The 16,032-nt window shown below is 41.2% G+C and overlaps 1 long non-coding RNA gene across 2 annotated transcripts in view; it reads right to left on the bottom strand.

The window, feature by feature from the left end:
• Positions 1-15,514, bottom strand: part of LOC124390379 — a 40,874-nt gene extending 25,360 nt beyond the window's left edge. Inside the window, exon 1 of one of the 2 annotated variants that reach the window (XR_006926731.1) lies at positions 15,418-15,514. This is a non-coding gene — a long non-coding RNA (uncharacterized LOC124390379). Of the gene's footprint in view, positions 1-9,936; positions 10,056-15,417 lie in introns of those variants that run through there. The other variant, XR_006926730.1, reaches the window with a different exon arrangement.
• Between the last annotated feature and the right edge of the window lie 518 nt (positions 15,515-16,032).

The raw sequence follows: 16,032 nt of genomic DNA, 5'->3' as shown, positions 1-16,032 counted from the left end.
GGCCACATAATGTGTGCCTGGTGGACACAACTGCAGCCAAAACGCACCCAGAGGAAGCTTCGGAGCCGACATCCAAACCGACATGTAGCAGAATGTTTCAGCATGAGCACTTGGCCTTGCTAACAGGGATACACGCGACATGCTATGCATATAGATTCGAAAGTGTGTCGTCGCAACCTCGTCCTTCGCCTTTGCATTTGTTGCGATCACATGATGCAGGCGAGTCGATTTGCGGCAATGTTTTGACTATTTAATTGCTAGCGGTAAAGCATGGATCGGGGTGCGATGCTCAATCCAGGTTCTCCGGTGTAACACAAGGTGAGATGCTGCCTCAGCGAGTGTTCGGTCCGACACAAATCTTGGCACAAGAGCTTTACTTATAAGGGCCATTAGAGGCTGCTGTGTGTGTGTGAGAGAAAGAGTGCGAGAGCACGGCAGGGGCAGGTGCAGCGAAAACACACTCCCGCCCAGGCCATTTCCACCTGACACTGATTTCTTCATCTGACAGTAATTTCAACCCTCCCAGTTAATGAACAATGGAATAAATGGGCTTAAATTTGGGAGGCAGAAGTCAGTTTAACATAACCACTGCCATCAACGCTGACATTAATTGCTCCCTAATTCTGGCAGTCGTGCCTCCAATAGGCCAAGAGGAAAGAATAAGTGTTTGAGAGGAGAATGGATATGAGACCCTGACACACTGCGAGAGTGACGGCACAGGCCGGGAACTCGTACACGGAAGAGAAGGGCTATCCACCATGCCAGCTATGTAAAAGTGGGCAGAATTAGCATTGACCTCTCTGCTGGCAAGGTGCCAGGATTGAATAAAAAGTTTTTTTTTTTTAGCAAACCATTTAGCAAGCTAGCGGCATCAGGGGAGAGCTCGTCTAGTATGGTCGGTGACATTAAGTGATGTTAAGTGGTTAAAGTAGGCCTCAAAGGTAGCAAGACAGACTTTGAGAGCTAGAATTATAGCTGATGGCATTGCAGCCATGTTGTATTTTTAAACACGTTTCAAAAACCGATTGGAAGTTCGGCGTAGATGATGTTAGCTACCGTTTACAAATGGCATAAATTGTAAAATATGTTTTATACATTTTCTTTTCAATGAGTAAATAAAACCAGGTTGCATTTTAAAACAAAAATGATCCGATTCCCTGGTTCTCCAAGTAAAGGGCAGGTGGACCTAAATCATTCTTGCTTGCTTTGGAAAAAAAAGAAAAAACATTTTAAGAACAAAAATGGTCTGATTCCCTAATTCCCTGACTAATGGGCTGGTGGACCCAACTCATCCTTACTTGAAGAAATTAACTTCCTGCCTAATTAGCAAAGTTGTCATGTCTGGCAAAAAGGGCAGCCCAGTGGGTCATTACACATGGCCCATTTTAGGCCACTTTCTTCTGGCTCATTCCTTGTCAAATCAGGCTATTTGCAGCTCCTTCACAAGGCCATTAAATGTGCCCCCTACCCAGGCTGGATCTCCAGAGATGGGCCTCAGATGAAGCCAGGAACTCTGACAAGAGTACGATTTGTCCAGACCCAGAGCTTTGGATAATATTGCTGCCCTTTGATGGCTGCTAAAAGGGCATGCTTGAGTCAAGGGCAATTCTGCAGACGAGACAGTGTTATGAATACTTTAACATAACATACAATATATTTGAGCCTTTAGCCGAGCCCCCACCTCATGCATTCTGAGTTCCATGTGGCAGGGCAATTATGCATAATTACACTGAGAGGTTAATGCACAAGGGCTGGGAAATACTGCGATGCTAAGCGTGCCTCCTTCCATTCTCACCATTTTCAGCTCTCAGATCTGAGCTGTGGTCCGCTGGTAGGATGTAGCAGTCATTGTCATGACAGCAGGGTTGAAGAAGTTCAAGGTGCTCACAGAGCGAAGGGGTCACGTTGGCCCAGAAGCCTCCAATCTGGTGATCCGACGCCTCTTTGACCCGATCATCTGGTTCTGCTGTCCAAGTGCGTTCACGCTCTGTTTCCTGATACGCTAAGACAAAGGGGCCAAGATACGGATCTGACTGCTAGTGCGTGCCGAGCAAACACAAGTGATTCGCAGCCCCCGGAGCTCTGACTACTTCCGCCATGAACCATGCGAAGGTGCCCTGTCAACACTCACAAACATGCTTACTGCAAAAACAAGATACTCAATACTCTAAAATCCTGCGCTGCTTTAAAATGAAAATGCAGTCAAATCTCCTTATTCTTCTTCTCACACACTCTGAAGTGCACCTCAGTCTTCCCTTAACCCCGTGGATGAAAAGCATGTTGTTTGTGTCTGCACATTTCATATGCAGATTGTGTCGTGCACCAGGGCCATATTAAAGGGCTAAGCATTTGCTTTTTTGCATAGTTTTTAGGACCCTTGCCTCGAGCCAAGCCTGGTGCTTGGTGCCCAGGCAGGACAAATAGTACAGCTTCAAGGTGGCACGGTGCAGTCTGAATCAGCGCTCACCTCACGCCCCACCAGTCCCGAGGGCATCTGCACCAAGTCCGCCTTTATTTCAACCACTGCCACAGGAGCAAAAAGGAACGAAAGAAAGAAAGAGAAAAAAGGCACTGATGCCGATGCAGGGATTTGAATAATTCTGCATCATAGGCACACAACAACAGAGGTGGGAAGGAGGGAGCAAAAAAAAAAAAAAAAAAAAAACTATGGGAGCTCAAATTTCGCAAGGCATCTCTTCTTTGCTATGCTGAGGCTTACCATGAAAGCGGCAGGCCACGTTTCAGGTGCAGCGGAGAAAAGCTGATAAAAGCAGGCGTGGGATTACACTCCATGACCAAAGACATTCATCTCTCCCATTTTCTTCATTTCTTCTTTTTTTTTCCAAATGGCATCCTTTAGCTTTCTTCTGTCAGCTCATCAGGGCAGAGCCACTCAAGCAGAATGCTTCGGCTTTGCTTGTATAATTAGCTGGACAACTCTTTCACCTTGCTGCACAGATAGCAGAGTGTATGTCTCCTGTCCCCTGAGGCATGTTAAACCTCCCTTCTCCTCCTCCTCCACCACCACCACCACCCCATCGTTTCCCTTCTCTTTCACGACACAAAGAGCACAAACCTCGTCCAGATCACTATACACTCAAACACTCAGACACCCCAACCCCTACCCCACCGTGCCCCCCCACCCAAACCCAGCTATTCAGTAAGACATATCCGCACCTGTCTGACCAACACATACCCCTGGAAAACAATGCCACGTTATAACGACTCAATTAAGAAGTCTTAGCGTGGCAGGTAGCATCACGGAGTTGCAGAGGCAGTTCAGGGGAATTATGTTAATGCAGGGATGCTAATGCAGGATGGGCTGCACTCCTCAGCAGGAGCTGTGCTGAACTGACAAACCCTCAACCCTGCTGCCAGTCATGCTGTAATGGACCATCCTCCTAGTAGCTCCAATTGCTTCCTAAACACAATAACTATGGCAAGTACAAGTTTATCCACATTCATTCTTGTAACCCCGTTAGCCGTTTGCATCTTATGCACATCAGTGGCGGAAGATGCTGCAATGCTTCCTGAAAATATGACTCCAGTAAAAATAAGTGTCTCTTTGAACTTTCACTTGAGGAAAGGCACATAAGTATTTGCCTTCATATTTATGTTCTATAATCATTTTTGTCACAAGACAAAATCAACTTCATCAACTCTAATGTTACTTAATGAATGTTACTCTTAGTACACCAATCTAATAACAGAATGATATTAATGACTAAAACACTGATTGATAACTCTTCAAATGATCATGAGCCCAAAACATAATTTTTTAAGAGTTTCTTCCATCATTTATTCTTCTCAATATGTTCCGCTTACTGTTCAACCGATGCTGAACTGAATAGATACCACCAAGCCGCAATCGAAACAAGTTCGAAACAGAGCATGCGATCTACCCTAAATGGTGGCTTTGCTGCATGTTTGACCAGTTATTTTTTTTCCACTCATAATTAAAAAGGAAAGACTGAGTTGCAGATACGCAATAAAGCTACTTAAGTACAGTAACGAATAACATTTACTACGCTACTGTCCACCACTGCTCATACTGATGTCATGGTGCTGCTGTGTCAGGCATTCAGGTTTCATACATCACTTTTGATTTCATTTAAAAGATACCTGATTTGGTTCCTCTCAAGGTTTCTTTCTCATGCCATCACAATGAGTTTTTTCTTGCCACAAACACCATAAGTCACTCATTAGGGACAAACTTACAATTCTAAAGAACAAACTTATGCAGTCTTTTATAACCACTTTATCTCCACAAAGCTGCTTTGAGACAATGTCATTTGTTCTCTATAAATAAAAATGGATTCAATTGAATAGATACCTTTTCAAAAAAAGATAGGGTAATATTAGCAGTGGCAAGACTTAAAATGTTTTTAACAGAAGACCAAATACTTATCCATGGAACTACCATTTTTAATATATTGACATATTGGCTGACTATGACATGAAGGCGTTAATGCTGGTCTAAACAATAAAAATTAATAAAGAGGAACATAATGGCGCTAATTTGTATTTTTTCCAGCATAGTATGGTTAGCATATGTGCCTTGAACCCGTGCCAAGAAATGCATCTTCAGGGACTTCATTAAATTTGTAGGGAAAATTAGCTTAATGCTGATGTTGTCAGTCACAAGCTGAAATACCTGTGTACATGGACAAAGCGATGACCATAGAAAAGGTACAGCTAAAGTTAGAAACGCTGTGTTCGCTCAAATTAAAGGACTCGCGTGACTTAGGTGAGGCATGCTATGGCGAAGGAGAAAAATTCACCCAAGTGCATCACCTCTCCCTGCACATCTCCCTCCACCATGCTCCCAGTATTTTGCAAAAAGGAAAGGGATCCATTATGACAAAAGTCTGCCTCCATTCATTTTTACTCCACTGCCACAATTTAGCATTAAATTCTAGGCACAGCACCTGAGTGACTTTCCGACTTCCAACTCGTCAATACTGAAATAAAGAGTCAGAGTGAACGTTCCTTAATTCCAGAGTAACCTACTCCTCAGCTTTGCTAATGCCCCACTCTATTGATGTTTCTTTTTCCCAGGGAGGAAGCCATGCTAACCCCTTAGCCCCACCCTCACCTCTTCCAACAGCCAGAGAAAAGGCCTGCAGTCCTTTGTCGTGTCTGCATCAAACAAGAAACATGTTCAGGGGTGTTTTAACGGGGGCATCATCGCGGTCAGGATGAGAGCAAGGGAATGCTGGGATGGTTGTCTGGCTGGGCGTTTGTGCCCAGGGAGACTCTCCTGTCTGGGCACAGCTTGAAGCCGAGCCACCGTGTATGGGGCCTGACCCCCGAGGTCATGCTCTGGGTGCAAATTCAAAAGCTTGACATCTGTTGCCTGGCTTTTTGATCAAGCATAGAAAGAAAAGCTTAGGCCGCTTGTCAACTAAACACTGGTTCTTGGGTGAAATAATACCCCAGCAAGCCACCTAGACTACAATTTAGCCTTTTTTTCGTTTTGTTTTTGTGCCTTGGCCTGTATGCCTATAAAGAACGATTAACTGAATAGGAACAAGCAGAATGGGTTATTTTGTGCATTTTCATCTTCTTGTGGGAAAGATGCAGATGAGTGGAAGCTGTTTTAATGTAGGATAATCACGACTGGAGAAGTGGACAGGTTTCCGCAGGTTTCACCGAGTCAAATTTGAGACATTTTAAGACTTTTTAAAATCATTAAGAATCAAAGTCAAGCCCTATATCATGACATCAAAAGCTCACACTAAAAATACGCTGTTAGCAAACTGGCCTTAGCCAAAACCTAAATCCTTTTTTTTTTCCCAAGCCAAGTATCGCTTAACTTGACTTCCTTCCCCATAGCTGAAAAATAAATTCTGCTTTACATCTGTAGTACACTCGAATAGAGATTTGCACTAATAACAGAAAGGTGATTGGCTGTTGCACGTCGGTCTCATTTGAGGTCGTAATACAGCAAATTATATTTGGACCAGCGAAAAAAAGAACTACAACACCACGGAAACAACAACAACAACAAAACACTCTTAAGTGCTGCAGGAGCATTTCAGTAAGCGTTAGAGGGAATGTCACATGGATGTCGAAAAAGTAAGAACCGTTAAACAGCGAATTTAAGATGTTTTAATGTCTATTTTAGAAAAGTTGTTTGTACCTCTGAAAGCTCACAGCTGACAATATTTATTGAATAGTAAAAAGCTGTTTTTAACGTATACTCTAATATGTCATATGTGATCGGAATAGAGGGTTAAATCGCATGCATTTGTGTTTTAATCAAAATAACCAATTTAAATAGGCTTCGTTTTAATTTCATACCTAAAAAGCCATTGACTCTATTTATATGAAAATGGGGTTCACAACAAAACCCCTGATCGAAATAATGTTTTATAACTTTTCCTCCCAAAATGAGAGGCTTAGCATGTTTTAGGAAGTGATAGTCTTATATTTTGGCATTCAAAAGCTCCTGTTCTGAGATGCAGAGCCATGTAATGGGTTCCTGATGCAGTTGGCATGGTGACAAGTGAGAGAAAGCGCCAAGTTAAATCTGGTGGCTGAATCTCCCCGAAACCTGCTGTAATCTTCGGCCAATCTACGTATTAACACCCAACTTCTGCCTTGCGCTGTCTTTATTCCCGAGCCTCGGTCCACTCCCCCTGCCGCCACACAAAGGGCTTTTCTAACAGGATAAAGGGTGTGAAAACATGCCCCCGGATTCACTCCGCACTATAGCTTTTATATTGCCCAGCGCTTGGCATTTGTCTTTTTAATTTAAAAAAGAAAATATCATGTAGTCTCGGCCGCCTGCTGGGGATGTGTTGTGTCAGGTCCGTGATGCGAATGATGAAAATAGAGACGGGAAAGATTTAGCGCGGTAACCTGGTATGATTAAAAAACATATTGAAATGACATAGGTGATAGGAACATGTTCCACCTCTCAAGGAGTCAAAGTGCCATGTTTTTATTATCGGCCACTGAATGCGACAGTCTCTTTTTTATAATAAACGATAATACACGCTCAGACCGACGCTACATTAAAGGTTTAATAGTGACATTCTGCAGTTGCACATCCTTTTTTATAGCAGAACTGCCTGATTATGAATGTTATAGCAGTTGGGAAGATGCCAAAACCTTTACCAGGCTTTAGCCTTCCAGGTCTACATGGCATTTAGATATGAATGAGTTTGAATATAAGGATTGTTATGGATTACTTTTTCTTTTTTCTTTTTTTTAAGTAAATGCTTCATTCTGCCAATGGTTGTGGTGGAACTAGAAAATTCTTCCACCTGAACAGAGTACAGCATTAGTGTACGATGATGTAGAAATACAGAACTGTTCCCCCACAAGATATTCCCTCAGATGGGGGTTGAGATTTGGTGAGCGTGAAGGTCAACGCATATAATTCACATCTAACTATTTGATCAATCCCCATGCACCGTAAAGGGGGCGGAGTCAAAGTAAAATTGCTCACATCCTCCAAGATAGAAATAGTCCATAATACTATAGGGGTAAATGTGGTCAGTTTGGAGAACTTTGATGTGCACTAATTCTTTCCTCCAAACAAGTGCAGGCCAGCTATAAGAGCAAAAATAATTGCCCCCACCCCAAAACGTAGCATAACAATGCCACCAGACATTTTAAACATCAAAGTTTAACTTAAAGCAATGGAGCCATGGGTCAGTTTATAAAAATGTTGCTTGTTCCAGTAAAAAAGGTACCAAATGATTGATTTTGCCCTTTGGCTATACTCCCAAATGCTCTTTTTACAATAATGTTTTCTTTAAAAGTATCCACTAAGCATACAAGTGCAGCTGACATTCCTATAAGGCACTTCATCCATAAATGAAGTTATCGTTTCTAGAAAGCCAGAAAGCAGGTCACACCGAAGGCGTTCAACACGACTCTGACACTTTGGGTCAGGAGTACAAGCGGAGCTCGAGTCTCAAAAACGCAACCTCCAGGTTTCAACCCTCGGAGCTGTAGAAGTGCAGGGAGCATCACAGGTAAACAGCAGTCCATATCTGAATAATATATTTATACATTCAGGTTGAAGGGGAAACAGCTCTCCAGCACTCCTCAGTCTGTCCTGTGCTGCAGCTCTTTTCATACAGTGACAGCTCACCGGGAGCCGGCAGAGTGCAAGGTGAGCTGCTTATCACCAGAGTCTGCCCATGTCTGCTTCACAGTAAAACACACACTGGGAACATTCCGCAAGAGTGTGAAACAAGGTGGAGAACATTGCTGCATTCGGCTAATAAAATCCTCCAAACTTTAAATGGTGCTATTAAACCCATTCTTTCAAAAAATTTTAAGAATGGAGTCAACCAAGAGTCATTGGGAAAAGGGGGATTAGTCAGAAAAGCAGCCAGGTGGTCAGTGAAGGGTAAAGGTCCCTGTTATTTCATAACTAAACCCAAACTGAGCGTATTCCAGACTTCCCGGACATTCCAGGACTAATTTACCCCAAACAAAGCGTGAATATTTATCCAATCACAAATCAGAGGGTTAAAGGGAAAGGGGTGCGAATACTTATGCAAGACACATGAGAACAAGGACAGGACAAACGCAGTCAATCTCCAGAGCACTCGAGGTCACTCTTTTGCCAGTCATCTATGTAAATATAGCATTTTTATATAGTATTCCATTCATCTGCTTTGAGAAAAGGGCACTTCTCATCTTTGGCATCAATTTGAATGTCACCGATTTCTCAGGATTGACAAAATAATATGCACTCATCTTTTTCGCCTAGAAAAAAAAAATAAATAGGGGACGTTGCACGTCGGGTAGATTTTTTTTTCTCTCTCTCTCTCTTTTTTTTTTTTGCTTCTTTTTAATCAGTGGAGGACGAGTGACATGTCCAATCATAACAAAACATCAGCTGTTAAATGGGCCTTTGCAATCACTGTCAAAGCCAACCATTAGGAAGCCCTGCATCCACGGACATCAATCAGCTTTTATAAAGTTATTTATTCATCATTTAATTATATAACTCAGCATTTTATCTATTTATTTATTCTAATCAGTCGAGTTCCTCACTTTGTGTATGCCCTTGTCCAATCAAACAATGCCGGCACGAGAAATTGCTTGTTTGCACATCTTTATGTTTAGGAAGAGATCGTTTTATCTAGTCTTGTTTTTTCTGGTATACGTTTGAAGCTTTATAGTGTTAAATCAAGACCTTGCTTCCTTAATTGCATATAAGCAAACATTTTTTCCTACAACAAGTAAAACATTTCCTTGGATTTAGCACCAAAATATCTCTTTTCTAATTTCTTGTTGCTTTTAGAAAAAAAAAAGCTTCTTAATCAAGAACCGGTAACGCCAACATGCGAATTATATGCAAAGAACAACTGTAGCTCAAATGAATTATTTCCTCAAATTAAGCGCATTAGCTGTGAAATGATTTGCTTTTCAATTTAAGAAGCCGTGGAATCCGATTTTAATGTCGCACACCCCAAAATTCGAGATTTGCTGCTGATCCGCTGGAGCAGAACACGGCACAAAGAAAGCAGTAGGTCACCTACATAAGTGCAAAAAAAACAATCAACTCAGCATGAAATTTGTTGTAAACAACCAGCTCTGTCCAAACTCAATGCTTTGTTTATAAATTGAGGAAATTAAAAAATGCTAAAGAAATTAAAAAGAGTGGGGAAAAATCAATGTTTAGTGATCAGAATCTAAAGACCTGAGGGTTAGCATTAGGGTTGCAAAATTCTGGGAATTTTTAAGACTGGAAACATTCCATGTTCATTGACAGGCATTCATAGAAATAAACTGGAAATTTACAAAATTGACAGACAGAACTCAACTGATCTTATCCATGAGTTAAAAGACCATTATACTTAAAAATGAGGGTTGGAGAAAGTTCTAGAAATGTAGCCTTGCTTTCACAAACTAAAATGAGTTTTAGCTCATCATAGATAAATAAATGGATGACTTTAATGAACTTACCTCCATAGTATGTCATTTTAGTAGTGCCACCTTCAGCACTGGAGCATTCTCAGGGGAGCTCGGAGGCACTTGATGCTGTTTTCATGTAATTGTAGTAAGTTTGATGAGACCTTAATGAATTTATTTTGTGAGAATTTGGTTGTGTACAGAGCCAAAATAAAGACGCTAAGCTGATTAATTAGCATGCTAACAGTTCATAGCTTAAGTGAGTCATTCCACATACAGGACTGACAGAGCAGTTAGGTTAGTGAGACCTAGCATGACTAGCTTTTTGTTATACCCTCCTCAACAGACAGGATGTCAATTAATCACCGCAAAGTCACTGTCTCTCATATTCCCCAAGTGTCATGAGACTCTTTGGTGCGACGCTTTAGCACAAAAGAAGCTAACAAATCATAGCAGGGGCCTGTTCGCTTCGGCGTCATTTCCATGTCCTTGTGTCGCTCTAAACTCCGGCTCGATGCACCGCTAATTCTTCGATTAAATCGATATTTAGCACGAAAAGAAAGGCAAGTACCAGTACAAGTGCAAGTGTACATCGTTGAGCAGCGTCTGCAAAGGTATTTTAACCTTCACCTTCAGGTTTCGGTTGGAGATTGTGGAACGGACCACAGGAGCTAACCTCGAAGACCTCAGAGACCCTTGGGAAAACTAGAGAGAGGGGGCTGGCCCATTAAGAGCTCTGAAAACAAACATAACACCTTAAATAGGACCAGCCAGGGAAGAAGATCAAACTGGGGTTAATGTGAGAAAATTTGGAGCTACATTGGGTTATGAGGTTCGATAGTCAAACAAGCTAAAAGCTACACTTTGTGTCACAAGACTGTTTCGACGACGTAGGAAAACGTGCCATACAGAATTGGTAATTGTCTTATTTGATGCCAGAACGGCCTACAAAACATGCAAATTTTCCACTACTACTTAGCATATGTTTTACGGCAGATGTTAGATGTAGATAATACGTGCTTTATGAGAACTGTCAGAGCATATTTCACGCTTAATTCCGATTGGTTGACAAGGATCTATAATTTACTTATTTATAATGTCGATCCGGTCAAACGTATAACTGCAGTTCATTCATTTTTTTCGTATATCAGTATGTTTTTATCTCCAGTTTCCCGGTGCTGTTTTCCTCCTGCTTGGTTTATTTTTACACAAAATATAAAGTTAATATTTTCCCAAAATGTCACTTTCATCATTCATTGCTTTAAAGAGGCATGTGTCAGGAAATAGGGCCAAAAATCCAGGACGATTTCTTACATCCTTGTATGCGTCTCTAAATTCCAGCGAGCTCCTCGTGATGTTCTGCAGCCTGTCGCACTGCTATCGGTACTAATCATTACCCAGTTAGACTGGCCTCCTCCTCTTTCTTCGTTTTTTTAATAAACAAGATAATTGGCTATCATTGTCTGGCCGTCTCTGTTTGGTGAGTGGAAATGAGAATGGCAGTGACCAGATGCCTGGCTCTCGCTCTCAAAGCTCTTTAATTAGAGTGGGCTCGGTGAACCTGAGGACCACGGCACGACAAAAGCAGGGAAAAGGGCAATTAACGGCCGATCGGTCCCCTCTCCGTCCATCTGTCGGAGCGCAGGTGAAAGGATGATGAAGGAGCTCCATCCACACGGTCCCATATGGAGACCCTTATGGGCGAAAGACGCTCTCGCTCCTCTCCTCAATGCCATTTCCTTTAAGACCGCCTTTTATTTAGCTTCCGCTGACATCAATATCTGCCTGGGAATGCAAAGGGGCAGCTGCACAGATTGTCTGCCTACCTTGTTATGTAGTGAATGTGTAATTCAGGTCCTCCCTCAGCATGCTATCCTTTTTTTCTCTTCCTCCTTTTAGGCTGGCTCTATAGAAAAGATAAATATGAGCAGCCCCCAATGGTTAGTTGCATTAATTTTGTGTCTGGAAACGGCTTTTCGTAGCTTTTCGTATCAATGTTTGTTTGAAATGTAACATTTTGGATTAGAAAACTGTTATTATTATTTCAATTATTACAATTTTTTTACTGAATTCTCAAATCTGATTGGTCAGATGATGTTGATTACATTTGACAACAGCTAGACTGCTTTAAGATTAGTAATAAAAGTATGAATGAAAATAAAATTCATTGACTATTGTAAAGTATGAAAAAAGAAGGAGTCTCCAGTGTCAGCACTTAAAAACAGTTTTTTGTTGTTGTTGTTGTTTTTAAGGTTGCTTTAAATTTTTATTACCAGCTACAGTTGCGTGCATTCAAATGTTTTCATTTCTTATTTTCTTTATGCCTGCCAAAGTTTTACTTCTAGATAGTTTGAATAAAGTGTTGCATTAATGATGCAGATGCATTAAATAAGATAAAGCATTTCCAGGTTACGTTCTAATTTTAGTTATTTGTTTGTCTGGAGAAGAGCATACTTTTCACAAGCCATTGAAATGCATTGTCATATGCCATCAGGATAAACTAGTGATATTCAGATGACCCTTTTTTCATATTTCCTTGGCATCCATTGAAATGTCCAGACTTTATTAAAGCAGACTGTGATGTAAATTTGACATGAAACAGCAAAGTGCTTTCGGTTTCTGCTTTTATGTGGAACGTTGCTGTGTGTTGTGTTGAATGCTTACATACTACGCTCTTGCAATTAAACCACTCTTCAGCAAAATGTCTGAAAATGTCTTAATGGAAATGTCCTTCAAATTGTTCTTCAAGGGTTCCTCCGATGGTTAAGGGGTTCTTAGCTTTCTAAAGAAGCTCCTATCATTATAGGTGAGGTAAGGAGGCCTTGAAGTGCAGACAGTGTTCAAGTTCATCCCATAGTTGTTTGATTGGGTTGAGGTCAAACCTCTATAGCAGGAGATCGTCCCCTAAACACATGTAAAGCATATCTTCATGGTGCTACTGTACGGTTTGAGTCTCCTAGTTCCAAGTGCGGGAATAATCGACATCCAAAGACGTCCTTCACAATTGTGTGCCTCCAACTTTATGATAACCGTTTGCGCAAGAACCACATCTGGGAGAAAAATCTCCGGTGTCAATACTTATGTCCATGTAGTGTGTCTACCCTGAAGGTAATCACATTGAATGATTACATAAAGATCATGATTGATCTAGAACTGTTATATTCTAATTCGTTTAGTTTTCTTTAGTTGATTTCGATGATTAGCAATCATTAAAAAAGATTCTACTAGGGGGCCTTCAAACTTTTTCTTAAACCGCAAACCTGAACAACATTGATGACATTTGGCAGACACCCTAATCCAGAGTTATTACACTAAACTCATTGATAAAACTGAGCAGGTGAGAGTTAAGGGCCTTGTTTAAGGGCCACCTAGTGGCAGCTTGGCATTGCTGGGCATGCCACAGTGCTCATGCTTGCATTTATTGAGCTAGATGGAGCCAATCAACTGATTATTAGCTTGTTTATAACCTCAGATAATGACAGCAAACTGTACTTTCCCTTGTCTCTTTTCTGGGTAGGTGCACATGGTGTACTTTGAATTAGCGTTTAGAGTAAAGCTTTAGAGAAATATCAGTAGTCCTAAAGGTCCAATTATGTACTAAAATTTTTAGGGATGCCGACTGAAAAAAAGAAGACCATTTTACTTTGTGCATGGCAGTGAGACAGTGTAGTTCCAGCCACGATCCCATGCTCTAAAAGACTGATCGCTTTCCATTACAGTGGAGGATGAGTTACAGGTACAATCGTTATATTTGCGTAATCAAGCTGGTAACAGTCCAACATGCCCTCACCTGACATAAGCAAATTCCTGAATCAACCCCACTGTGCTCCTGCTTGCTTTTCTGGCATCGGACTCGCAGGATTATGAAAATGAGGACAAGAAGAGCTCTATGTCCGACTAGTGCAGCTCCAGTCTTAGCCATGATAATGACCTGGAGGAAGGATTCACCCTTGAAGGAAACAGCCTGGACCTATATATCACTCTAATTGCACTAGGCAGGTCTGGGGCCTGCATGCGCCGGGACGGTCTGAGTAAGGGAAAATGCAAGCAATGCGAATATTAATCGAGCTGCATGCTCGCTGACATGGGATACATTTTATTATGAAGACTAATGGTCCACTTGAGTGAATCCGCATTCCAATATTCCGGCTTGTTTGACCCTAACTGGCTGGTTTTGAATATAATGTTGGAGTTCGGCTAGATTGCGTTCACGGAAATTTTCAATAGAATTGTTTAACTGCTGAGAGAAGTTGGTTGTCAGCGGAACGGTCCGCCATCGACGGATGCTTGTCGGCAAACGCAGCTTTTTGTAATGCAGGGTTCATGAAGGCAGGGCACAGGTGCGCAAACCCGGCGTGAAATTTATAAAAGTATCAAAGAAAAGCAACCTGACAGCAAAATAATCTTTATCCAGAAACATACTACAGAGACTGAAAAACCAGAAACATTTGATCGCGAAACAAATGTCAGACTGGCACTGAGCGCTCGGCAAGATTCATGACATGACTTAAGAACTAGCGATCATATCAATATGAAACACAGAACAGTTGTACACATTGAGGTAACAAACCAATGAGAATACAATAGGAATTACATGATAAAAAATGGAATAATAAAATGCATAAAAATAAATGGAAATCTGATCAGTGTTCTTTAGGAAACTCTGAAATTACGTTTTGCAACCTCAGAACTATCTAGCAAGCTACATTCTGTATGTTAGCTAGATCAATGTATGTCTTTATGATGTGCACATATTCTATAATTATGACAATATTACATTTAATTACAGAGAGATATGTGGTTTTGTTGCGTTTCATGTAAAAAAAATGCTTGTTCGATGAAACATTTTCTCCCTAAAGAAATATAAGAGCCGTGTTCAATCCCAGCACCGCTGTCTGGTCTTGTTCTCCTGGAATGTCGTTGCAACCAGAGAAAATGATATGCAGAGGTCTGAGAAGGAGGGAAGGGAGCGGTGGGGTTGGGGCGATCGAGGGAGTGGTTGTGGCACCAACTTGCTCTAGGAACTCTCGCTTTAATAGCCTTTACTGTACAGCAACATGCACAAATACCACAATGCGTTTTTTTCCTCTTCTTTTTTTTCTACGTATTTTTTATCTTGCTACATGAGAATATTTCAATAAGCGTTCCATCTGATGCCGATTCTGGAAAGGTCAACTTATCTTTCAGACACATATGCAAGTGATGAAAAAAAATATATATATATATATATATATATATATATATATATATATATATATATATATATATATATATATATATATAATTCGCTGTTCAAACAATGATATGCATAAAAAAAAAAAAGATTTTATCATGTGACGTATTGAAGGTAAATGCTACGACTTTATCAAAAAAAAAGAATCACAGAGACTGAAAGCTCGGTAAGCGCCCTCATTCCCGTTTTCAGGAAGTTTTCATTTGACGCTAAAAGAAAAGATGTCTAGATAGCTTCACACCTCAAGGTCAGATCATTTTTACACACACACAAAGAAGAACAGGGGTCCTCTTTTTGCTTACCAAAGGTGGGAGGAGGAGTTAAGGTTGGATCTTGGGTTTCACTCCCTCTCTGGCCCTGGGGCGAGCTGGCTGATATCGAGATGAGGTATGTAAACCATCAGAACAGGTTGGAGCAGTTCGCACGCCGAGTGTCGGCCTTAACCCCTCGCTTTCTGCCCTCACACGTTCACATCCTGTCGCTCCGAGGGAACAAAAAGGGCTGGCGGTCAAGTGCAGTCTGAGCTCCTGACAAGTGATCCCGAGGTCGCTGGGGAGGAGAAGTGTGTAGGCGAAAGAATGCAGGATCTCTGTGTGAAGAAGACAGAAAAGAAAGAAATCGATATTCACACCAGGTTGAAGAAAAAAAACATTGAAGCTGATTTATTAACTCGGGTTTACGAAAGGCTGTGTTTTTTTAAGCTCGCATCAATTCCAGGGTTTGCAAAGGTGCCAGAATTTGTATCTGATCCGCATTCGAACAGTATTAAATGAATGAAATGTCCTTTGACAAATTAAACCAATGGTAATTGGTGGATTTCTGTTGCATAAGAGGAATAAAAGACTTTAGCAACCAACCGAACGATTTAAACTCTTCTCGAATGTTCTAATTCTACTAAACCCATGACCCATTTACAC

Source organism: Silurus meridionalis, chromosome 8 (assembly GCF_014805685.1).
Source record: "Silurus meridionalis isolate SWU-2019-XX chromosome 8, ASM1480568v1, whole genome shotgun sequence".
NCBI classification, from domain to species: Eukaryota; Metazoa; Chordata; class Actinopteri; order Siluriformes; family Siluridae; genus Silurus; species Silurus meridionalis.
The sequence above is the reverse complement of the archived record's forward strand: the minus strand, read 5'-3'. Positions and strand labels throughout refer to the sequence as shown.